Source organism: Camarhynchus parvulus, chromosome 6 (genome assembly GCF_901933205.1).
Source record: "Camarhynchus parvulus chromosome 6, STF_HiC, whole genome shotgun sequence".
NCBI lineage: Eukaryota > Metazoa > Chordata > Aves > Passeriformes > Thraupidae > Camarhynchus > Camarhynchus parvulus.
Genome location: NC_044576.1, coordinates 5,873,730 through 5,885,089, shown reverse-complemented (window position 1 = coordinate 5,885,089; position 11,360 = coordinate 5,873,730).

Below are 11,360 nucleotides of genomic sequence, written 5' to 3'. Positions count from 1 at the left end.
GGCTGTGAATATTTTCTATATCTCAAAAGACATTTTTTTGTAGGGGAAAACATTCATAAAACAGTTCAGCTACACAGAATATAAATTAACTCTGATTTCACGGCAATTTGCATTTTCTCTCTGATTTAACAGAAACAGACAATTAAAATGAAAGTTATTGCAAGGATACATCTGCACTTCCAGACTTCAGCCTGTGTCAGTAATTTTATAGTATACTTCCTTAGCCCATGGTTTAGTGAAATTTAGCTTTCCATTTTCCTACCATTTTCTATAAAAGGTCTCAAATGTAGCTTTAGAAATATCTTCACTTTGAAAAAAATAAATAGAAATAGACATTTGAGGACTAAGACATTTAAACAAATCCAAAGTAATTTCTTGGGGGCAGAATCATCCAGGAACTTCCATCTTTATAGAACTGAGATCTTGTCAAAGTGCCCAGAGAATGATTTGCTCAGAGTGTCTTTCAGCAGCAAACAATGCAGAGACTATTCCTTCTGTACACCCCTCCTCAGCACCTGAGGTGCATTTGGTGATTTTGATGTAATAATGAGCATGTCTATGACTGCAATTGCCAAATGGTTGAAATGCATTCAGCTGCACCTGAGAAGCCTCTAATCACCCCATCTCCTCAGCAGAAAAGGCAATTCCCAGCTTTCCTACTAAAGCTGCTTTACAAAAGGGGCAGAGAAAAGTGCACATCTGAGCTATAGTGCAATACTTAGAGCAAGGCTTGGAGCCCAGCCCCTGCTCAAGGACTAGCTGTGTACTCTATACATGACATCCTGATTTCAGCTCAGACAACACAGATCCTTCTGTGGCCTAAACCCTTTTGAAGACAGAGTTCGGTTCACAGTCTCACTCACAAACTTTCAGACCTTTTATCTGCCCAGACTGATGGTATTTCTTAAGAACACTGGTACAAAAGTCTGCACAGTTACAATTTCTATACTTCTGTCCTGCCATATTTGGTCCATTCCTCCACCACATCCGATAGTTCCTTGTGACAACTACCTGTACACTTTCCCCAGTAACCTGCACAAGTTTATCCTAACTGGTTTTGTCCCTTAAAATTCACATCACTCACAGTAGGTGCTCAAAATCTTCCACTCAAAACCATTCCTACACTTTCACTGGCACAGTCAATGCTAATTCTCAACAAAGTCTGCCCATGTCAATTAGGTGCTCATCCCAAGCCTTCCAAAATCTCCAGTTACTCTGAGGACTCCTAACTCTGAACAAGAATTGAGCTTCCTATCAAAATCATCTAAGAGTCTTGAGCCCCAGTATTGTATACCCCAGTTGCTTTGCACAGTTCTTTGTCCAGGGTCAACGCATACATTTAAGGAGATAATTTATTCTAAAGGTGCAACCTTTTCTAGAGAAAGGAAAATTTCATTTGTAGCTCTATTTCAGTAACTATTGCCAAATTTGCTAAATATTTTTTCTCTACACTGACATCTTTCTGTTACAGCACAGACTTTTCCACAGATTTTTGGAATGCCACTCTGTGATCTCTGCTGTCCTCACTCAGAGAAGATTGTTATTCACAACCTCAGTAGCAGTAGATTCTTGGTGCTGTTTTTCCTCACATTCCTGCTTCTACATCTGTATTGTTTCAACTGTATCAACTCTCCCCATCCTTTTTTAATGTATATTTCCAACAAATATTTTGGTTATTTCCTTCAGATTTTGCATATGTGGGGTTTTTTGATCCAGGCAGGATCAGGAGAAGAGGATAAAATGCTTTGAGGAAAAGCTTTCCTCCTGTATTTATTCCTGGTTTTATTTTGCATTACTCTTTTCATCAACTTTGGAAAGAAGTCCTGGTGACCCTTGAAATGCACAGATAAGATAATTTTAGAAGGCTCAGCCATAGACAAGGTTAGAAAATCTGTGAACAGGCAGGGAAGAGTAGAGCACTTGCTTCATCATTGTTCCTTCATTTTCTTTATGATACTCCTTTTCTGAATTCTTATAAAAACATACATCCCCAGTGAGCAAGGAAGTAGTAGAAGAGAAATAGGAAAGTACAGACAGTGCATTTTGCCTTCAAAATGTTTAAAACATCTTGTGCTCTTTCTTTACAACAGTGAAGATTGATGTCTTTTTTCAGATAATGCTTCAAGGAGCTACTTTACAAAAAATACCAGCTTCCTTTCAGCCAGTTCTCTGCATGTGGCAGGATATTGGTGAAAATCAGCAAATCTGGGATGTTAATGTTCAACCAGGTACAGTGAAGGGTGCAAAGCACTTAAAGACAGATCAGCTTGACAGATTCTGTACTCCAGCCTATTTATTCAGGCATGTACTTCAGTTGTAGTTGCCTTGTTTAATTAGCTACTGAGGTGTTCCATCTTCATCCCTAGTGCCTCATGTCTCATAGGATGCAGAAGCAATCACTGCTTGGGACTATGACAGAGCAAGGCTTGATTGTTCTACAAGATGTCCCATGGATGGGGACCAGACACCACTGATTAACCATTAACTTGGCAGTTCTTAACATCAGGGTTTTTTCCTTTCAGTGATGCTAAGATAGACACTTTGGAAAGATCTGAAATGCCACGTAGAAGATGACAGATTGCTTTGTGTATTTTAAAAAGGGCTGATTACACAGGCTCTACCTCCAGAGCAACTTAAGAATAAGAAAAGCATAGGAAGAGACAGTGGAATTTCTATGAGAATTTTTAAAAATGCATACTCACACACAAAAGCACAGTTAAAGATGTGTGTAGAGATGTCTCTACTGAGTGTATTTCTAATAAAATACATACACAGGATAAAAGCAAACCTTGCTGAGAATTCATGCATAACCAGTTTATAGCAATAAGCAAAATTCTTAAGTCCATAGGTTTATATTGCTTCTGCAGAGGGAAGAAGAGACACTTGTAGAAGAGAAGGTGGACTGGACTAAACAGCAAAGAAGTGTCTGCAGAAGCCACACTGAACTAAGTTTACTGCTTAAAATAGGTATTTTAAAAGTGCTGTGTTCACTGCAGAACCACTTGAAATTTTCTTTACCACTGACTCATTTAATCCTGAAATATCATCACAATTTAATTTTCAGATGCTTCAGAAGGATTCATAGGTGCTCTGCTATGGAATATTTTATGCATTTAAGTTATTTTAGGTTATTAGTTCATTAGTAGTCTAGACCTTTATACTTACTACTTGCTTCCAACTCTAAACAATCATATAAGTAAGAAATTTTCATTAGTGCCCATGAAAACAAATCTAGTCTAGTACTGTTATTCACAGTATGCATCAGTTTTAATTGTTCAAATTAATCAGCCAGTTCTTCTGACCTCTGAGCTTCCTTTTCCCATCCCTCCAAGAAAACAGTGCAGAGGAGGGCACAGCAATCAAGGCTTGATATTGCCTCAAAGCCTTCCAATTTCTTCAGCCATTTCAAGTGGTGGTTGGACTACCCAAGACCACAGAAGAGCACAGACCTTTTGTGGTGATCTGCACGTAATGCTGGGCAGAGGTCCAAGCTCCATGATCCCAGTTGCATGGGTTTGCAGTATAGTGGAACTGACATCTTGATTTACAACAGCCCAAGTGAGATTAAGTCACATCAGAGCTGACCAAGTGGCCAAGGTGACATTTTGACCAGGCCAGGTAGTGTGTCCAGACATCCCACAGAGCAGAGAAATAAAATGACAGTACTGAAAAAGCACTCATCTACCCAGGAGGAGTCAGTTGAACTTTCTTGACTTAGTATCCTTCTCCATTTCTTTAGGATGACAGGGATATTGCTCTACTTCCTCTCAGTCATGTCAATAATTTTCCAGACAGCAGAGATGAAAACACTTCATCTCCAGCTTCCCATTGTACACCTCTGGGAGTGGGCACAGCAGCAGCCCTGTGGCTGCCCAGCTTACACCCAAAGTGCAAACCCAGCAAACAGCACCTCCCCTGCTCACTTTGCCCCAAGGACCAGCAGTTTCACAAGCTTAGCAGCAGCTGTAGGAGGCTGAAGCAGCTCCTGTCTGGCCAAGGCGCGTGGCCCCTGCCATGCAAGCACAGCCCAGCCAGGACGTGGCACAGACAGCCCTGGAACTGCAGAGGGATCTGAGGTCACAGACTGTCCCAGTGAGGAGACCGCACTCCCCAAACTCTTTCCTCATGCTTCCCTAGACAACAATGGCTTGCATATACTGAATTTCAGGACACACTGAAGAATCCTGCCATTTACCAGCTCCTCATACAGGCAAGTTTTAAGGAAGTTCTTGAAAGTTTTTGCTTTTTTGCCTTTTTGCCCCCCAGTCCTTTAACTGACACTGGGTAGAAGTTGTGTGATTTACATGTGCCTGGAAAGGATGGAAAGAGCTATTTTTACTGTATCACTTGCTTTTAATTCCATCATTCAATTAGATATATATTTTTAGCTTCAGGAAACTTTCTTTTCAAGAGGTGAAATGCCAGCACAGTACACTAGCAGAACCATTAGCTGTCAAAATAAAAAAGGCTTCATATTCACAGAACAACAAGATCAACTACATGCAACAGAAATAAGATGGCAGTGCATTTTTACTTTTCAGCAGCTAGAGCAGTGTTTTCTGTATTAAATTTAATAGGCATTTTACATGGGATGTCAGATATTTTTGTCTGCAAATAGGGTCCTTTCCTTAAAAAAAAAAGAAAAAACCATCTAAGTTTCCTGCTGCTTATATAGGGAAAACAGCACAGAAATTGCAGTCTTACACTAGCAATGACTAGGTAGTCATCATTTTTAAAAACAATGTCACAAAAGCTATTTCGACGCTGTCACTCTTAAGAATAATTAGTTTCCATCAAAGCAACAGATTATCTGTTCATGTTGTCCACTGGGTCATTACAATGGGCAACCAATACAGATAAATGGTATCTAATCTTTTCTGCTCTTCTATTGGACTGATTGATGGTTATAACTTCTCCGATATTATAAGGCAGAAAAATTATGCTGACATTTAGAAGCAAAAGCACAGGAAGATAAAACTAAGCACAAAGCACATCCAACACCATTAAAAAAAAAAGAAAGAAAGAAAAAAAGCTGAAGACAAATCAAACAGAAAAACAAATGACAATTAGGCCAAAAGAGAATATAGAGGGGAACAACTATACATTGTGGGTGGCAAGGAGCTCAATTAATTATAGAACATGAAGGGAAATCCAGGCATTTCCATTAGATGTTATTAAAAGACATATTGACTGAGCTTTCTTTACATGCTATGCCTTAGAAGAAGACAAAAGGATTTCCCTGGTATTGATTTGTTCCTGGAATTGGTCGACTTTAGGACATGAAGAATAACATAATGAGAGGTGGCTGGGTAGCAAACAAGAAAGAACAAATTGCTGCCACTGACACTCACATTTGTGAGCTTCCATATATTATTGCCTTTTTCAATTTAGCGTTTTTTCACACTGCTTGTCAGAAACCATTACACCATAAAATATGCTCTAAACTTAAACCAGCAAGCCTCTCAGTTATTCATTTACTGTACAAATAATCACCATTTTCAGCAGACCTGCTCAAAAATATTAGCAATATTAACTAGCTGGCTGGATTTGCAATGTTCCTGTGAGGGGCTTAATGCCTCGAATAGCTCCCAGGTATTAGGTAAATATTCAGCTATATATTTAGAGGAGCAGTCTTTTTTCCTCTAGCAATAAAGATGCCTATCCCATGTTCATCTGCTGTTTTACAGCTACTGTAGAATGACCAGAAGCCCAACCCTCCAGTCAGAGTAGCAAGATGAGCATGAGGTTGACTGCCAGCGTGACAGCCTGTGGGCTGAGGGGTTTTCAAACATCTTCTTGCTGGTGAAGATAAACAAAAGTCTCTGCTTTCCTGAGATGGTCTAATCCTGTCCATGACAGACTCTTCTATAACAGAGCTGTGTGGGGACCATCCATTTGGGGCTTGGAGGAAAGAGGGTTGGCATTGCTACCCACCATGTAGGCAAATCATCAAAAGAAATGAAAAGGCAGAGTACTTCTCATGGGTATTATTTATATTGATATGAGAAAAGTGAGCTAATCATTAGCACTACACTACAGCTGGCTTCTCTCCATGAGAACAAAGGCTTGTGAACAGAAGTATCTGCCCTCATGTATGTGCTCAGCAAGTCTCCTCAGAGTTATGATTCTTCAAGCAGTTTTGTATTGTGTTAACAATTTGACTACAAAATAATTTTCTGCTACAATGAATGTATATCCACAGCAGGCAAAAACTCCTCAATCTATAGATCCACTCAAACCACTACCTTCAAAATTATACTATGAGTTACACTTCTTCTCAAACTCTGGTATTAACCTTCGGATTTATCAGCAACTATGCTCAGTTTCACTTCAGAAATTTTGAGCAGGGGCTGATTTTGCCACTTCTCTCAGGCTCATATGATCATTTCAGGCAACAGATATATATATATTTTATATATACTTTTCTATGCAAGCATTATTTGGAAAAATAGCTTAGAAAACATGAAGAGCAACAGTGGCTAAGTGGTAAGCCTCAAGCAGGTGCAAGCCAAATAGCTTCTCCACTACACAGTTGTTCAGAGATGAATGTCCAGATAAAGAACTGTCTTTATGTTTGTTGTCTCTAATATTTCTTAAGTTTTCACTCTTAGACTCATCCACTAAGTCAATGCCTCTTGGAAGGATAAATCATAGAGCTACCCTCACTACCTTTATAATTTCTACCTAGAATAAATTGTTTTCTCCATTTTGTGAGAATATAAGATTTTAAAACAGTTTCTGTCTCAAATGAAAGCAAAATGCCAAAATCTTGACTTATTTTTTGAATGAAAACAAATTAAATAATGAAATTTGCAATACTTAATTTCCAAAATGGCTATCTTACATTTTTACATCACATTTGGTTTTGAATAGAATATTTTTGTTTCAAACAGCACAGGTTTTTAACTGTAAAAATATTGCTACTAATATTGATTTATAAAAGTCAAGGATTGAAATCAGAAGTTCTAGTACATTTGTCAAAGTTAAATAAATATGATACTTCACAATAGTGATCCTTAGCTACATTTTATTTAACCTAGGCTATCACATAACTTTGGGGTTAGGCTAACTATGATTGGGATGGCTAAAATAGATTCCTGTTTAACTTAGCCAATAGGAAACAATAAAACTTATCCCACTTCTTAAGAGCAAATCCAAATCTGCTAACCTGGGAAGATAATGGAAGAACGTCTCAAGAACATAAAAATTTTGAGGTAGCACTGGCTGAAAGGGGTTTGTGACTAAACAAGGAAATTATCTTCTGATTATTTTCTCAGTAAAATTCCCTATATACATAACATCTTTTTAACCAAGTACACCTATGAACTAGATAGAACTTGTGCAAAATCTTAAAATGTTTTTGCTACCTGTTCAAGTAAAAATGGGGTAATATAATTTCAAGTCAGAATATTAACTCTTCCTCTCAATGGCTCAAATTATAATACTCAAGTTTCTTCAATAAGCCCTCTATTTTTAGAAAATAATGGAATCAGAATAAAAAGATGAAACTTTCCACAAATGGAGATCCAGATACAACACTGATTAAGTCAACCAAAATCCTTCAAGATTTTTTAAACATTTCACTTTGATTTTTTTAAAAATCAATTTAAATTCCTAAATGAAAAGTCACTTGGACTAAAAATTTAACTTAAAAAAAATCCAGAGTAATATTTCCATAGTTTCAAGGCTTTTATTCTGTATTTTTTTAATACTGTTCTAAAAATCATCCTCAAAACAAAAACAAACTGAAAACAAAAACAAACAAACCATCTTTGATTTATACTCTCAATTCTGGGGAAAAATGTTGAAATAATGTTGACTACCTCTACTACCCTTTAAAGCTCTAAAGGTCACTGGGCAGGAGGAGAGTCCTCTCTCCTCAGGCTCTGTGACGTTTGCACAATTATGTACATGAAGGGAGATCAACTTGTCACTCTTCTTGAGTGATAAGTAAGTTTCAAAAGATGAGAACGCTCTGATGTTACATGTGATATGGCTGAGTGAATGAATGTAAAGTAGGAGGATAAGAAACTGTTTTATCTAGTTTTTTCTTCCCTTCTGTTGTCTGTTTATGCTGTGACATTTTCTTGTTTTAGCTCTCTTCTGCTTCTTTGGAAATTAAATGAGATCCAGTATCTCGGAGACTACTGGCACTTATGGATTAGTGAGACTAACATAAAAGCAATTAGTGAGGGGGAAAAAAAAGAAACTAGTTGCATGATTTTGATTTAATGTGATTTTTTTTTAAATCCTGCAATAAAAAATTGCAGCAAAGGTGAGGTTTGATAAAGAAAAGCACTCCTGGCAAACTCAGGTGAAGGTGCATGCAAAGCAAGTCTCTTGAATTACAGAAATCAGAAAAATGGATGAAGGAATTGTGGAGCTGCAATGACACTGCAAGAGCAGAAGCCTCATGTATTCAGCCTCAGCAGCAATCTGCCAGCTGGCACCAACATGTTCTAAACATACCCAGGATACTCAGAACAAGATGTTAAAAGTAATGCATTGTGCTTGGTTTCTACCAGGGAACCACAGCCACAATTGCACCTGGATGACAGAACAGTTAAGTCTCGTGTGTTGTACAGGGGAAGACAACAGTTTGAAACCCATTCTGACAGCTACATTTCTTTTAAGTTGTTGACTGCCTGAACTCAGCTTTGAATGGTTTGGACAAGAATGAGTCTCTCTAAACCTCATAAAAAGGAAAAGGGTATTTGTGCTGTGATGTCCCTTTGCCAGCATCTATTCATGTTTATTACACAGGTACACAGACTGTGAAAGTTGAGATGCTACCAGAGAAAATAACCACAAGTATAGGTATGTACTTTCCTATGCAAGTAATTAAAATTATGTGAAAGTCTAGCTCGTGACTTGCTTTCCAAAGAGTGCTATTTAAGTCTGTGATACACTCTGGACTTTGATTAAAGAATTTCAGTCCAACTTCTACTCAGAATGCCCCACTCCATATCTTACCCTGCTTTGTTCAAGTTTAAAAGGTCATTTTGCAGTTTTATCTTAAGTGGTGCAAAAAAGCAACTCTTAAAAACGCACCAAAAGCACAAAACACTTCTGTTTCTTTTATACAGAATTAGATACTCAAACCAAAGTCAGCACTAAGTCATACCAAACTCTCTAAGCTGATCAAAAACTCTTAACTGCTAAGGAAAACACTGTGTAACTAATTAGAGGCAAAATTTTGCTTTTCTGCATCTTGTAAGATGGTAATCAAAACAGTCCTGTTTGGGCAGCAGTTCTGATGACTGCATACCTGGGAAAGACAGAGATGCAGGGACAGCAAACTTCACAAGTTCTCAGTCCTGTTGTTCCCTGACAGAGCTGATGAAAGACAACACAGAGTATTTTTGTGTGAGTATCCGTGCAGTGGATAGGCACATACCTAGGCAGTCTTGCCCACAGGCTCAGAAAGCATTAGATTCCTACCATCCAGGTTTTCAGATTAGTATACAAAACACAGACAGAGGATGCATACAGACTGTCTCATTTTAAGCATCTGACTTAAATGCCTTAAATTGTACTCTGAGGGCATCTTTCTCCAGCTGCATAAGCAGAGAATTTGCCTGTCTGGGCTCAAATCTAGGATGGAAGTGGTGTGTGCATGTTCTCCCCAGTACCCCTAAAGAAAGACAAGGTCCCTTGAATAGGCAAAGTCACATCTCTTCTTCCTTGAGACTCAACTAGGACAATGGGTCACAGGCAGCACTGGGGGAAGGAGGTGAGCAGTCCTTCTTCCTCCTTAAAAGGACCAGCTCTGAGTCCTTTATATAGAGACCTTTCATGGTCCAGGTTTCTCTCTAACCCAAGGACTTCAAAAGCACACAGACACCCAGAGAGCCCAGGTGAAACCCAGGCTGGCCTCATGTGGCTCCAACTCGAAGTGCTCTGAAAGGCATATGAAGTGAATGCCTGCAGCAGATGACATAGATCACAACCTGTAATGATTTTGTCACCTGTCAGAACCATGCAAAACCTGCAAAGAGTAAAACTCCATCAACTCCAGCACATTAGTTTACAGGGGATGTGGTTCAAGCACTGAGCCCCCAGTATCTCACTGTTTCATCTTTCTGTAGGCCATGGCTGGGCAGAGGGCATAAATACCCAGTTCTGTGATTTTTTGTGAACAAAGAGCTCTCTCAAGATCAGCATTCCTATCCTCAGCTAGCGCTGAAGGTACTGCCATTTGCAAACAGTCAAACTAGATTCACGTGTGATTAATACAATGCGTAGTTTGAGTTTTATATTTACTGACATATTTCAAAGCAAGCACTAAGGACACTGTAAACATAACTCCTATCATCAAACTGATTCCATAACTTGTGGTTACAGAAAAAAAATAAAGTTCCTCATTTGAGACCAGATGCATTTTCAAGAGCTCTTTACCTGATTTTGTGCCCACAGACTTCAGAGGTATTTATTATATGTGGAGAACAGCTTACATGTTCCACTCACAGGGGAAAGAGTAACTGGGCTCTGAACTAACAGACACCAAGCAAAACTTGACCTTTCAGCTATGAAGGACATAAACATTTCTGAGATAGGAAACTAAGGGCTTGACTACAAGAACAATGTGAGGCAAAGGCAGACTCATTAGTAATCTAAATTTACATTAGACATGCCTAACCCCATCTACAACTAGAAAATTTTGAAAAACATATCCATTTTGATTTAAATGGGTCCATTTGAAAAGAAAGATGGTTTCGACCAACTTCTTTAAGCTTAAGATAAAAATCTCCAACATGACTGCTAAACCAGAGAGAGTAGAGACTTGAACAGCTAAGGAACTTTGCCTGACCAACAAAATTCAAGGAACCAAGTGCTCAAATTAGGATTGCCAGGAGAAAAAAAAAATTAACTGAAAATATTTATTACTTTATCTTCTACTACACTGTGACAACTTTCTTTACTGAAGCAAACTGCTCTCTTTGCAAGCAGAAGTATTATCAGCCATGATGTCTTCTAGCCTAGCAATACTTCCGTGGGTGACAGATTTTGTTGCTTACCCAGGAACGTGTCCCAGTTCCATAGTGCTTCTAAGTGCAATTCACAAACCCCTTGGACTCTGGGAGTTTGGAAGTGCAGAGGAAGAATGAGACAAATGGCCATATAAGACTGCAATGAGATTTTTTTTTCAGGAAATAACATCCAGGTCTAATATTTTAATACTGAATTAGTAGTCTTTAGACCTCTTGAAAAAGTGTTGTTGTTTTGTGATTGACAGACACAGAGATCAAGTGGAACAACTTCATGTGCAGGTGCAAAACGTTTCACAAATTGTCACTTAGGCACAGGCAGGGCATTAAACAGGTATCCCAAAGCAAGGTCTATATCCTTGCCTTTCAATA